Raw genomic sequence first — 523 nt, 5'->3', positions numbered from 1 at the left:
GAGCAGACGCTGGACACAGCGCGGCCATCGCGCGGTGCACAGCCCTGCAAACCGAAGGGGCTGCTTGTTCGCCTCTGCTGCCTGACCCTGCCCTCTCCTGGGTACCTGGGTTGCAGAGAAGTGTGCCCGGTTCACGCAGGGGACGCGATGTGGTGCCGCTGTGTGCCAAGTGGGGACCGCTCTGCAGCTGGACGCATCTGCTGGCAGAGGAGGCCACCGTGGAGCACGGGCAGAGCTGGAGGCTCTGCGGCCACTCTGCCACTCGGCCACCTCCACAGTCACGGGGGAGCGGAAGAGCCCGCGAACGCAGACAGAGGAGAGCAGAGGGGCTGTCCGTGTGCGTCACCTCTGCGGCGCGTGTGCCTGCGCACAGCCAGCCGCACCCGCGTGGAAGGACCGCTCCCTGCCGCAGCCTGGGGAGATGAGCTGCTGGGGCAGGAACGCCGCTGGCTGGGTGCACCCTTTGGCGCCACAGGCAGAATGGGAGCTGCCTTCTGCCGAGACTCTCGTCACGGCCACCCCA

This window comes from Buceros rhinoceros, unplaced genomic scaffold (genome assembly GCF_000710305.1).
Source record: "Buceros rhinoceros silvestris isolate BGI_N320 unplaced genomic scaffold, ASM71030v1 scaffold17591, whole genome shotgun sequence".
In the NCBI taxonomy this organism is placed as follows: domain Eukaryota; kingdom Metazoa; phylum Chordata; class Aves; order Bucerotiformes; family Bucerotidae; genus Buceros; species Buceros rhinoceros.
The sequence above is the reverse complement of the archived record's forward strand: the minus strand, read 5'-3'. Positions refer to the sequence as shown.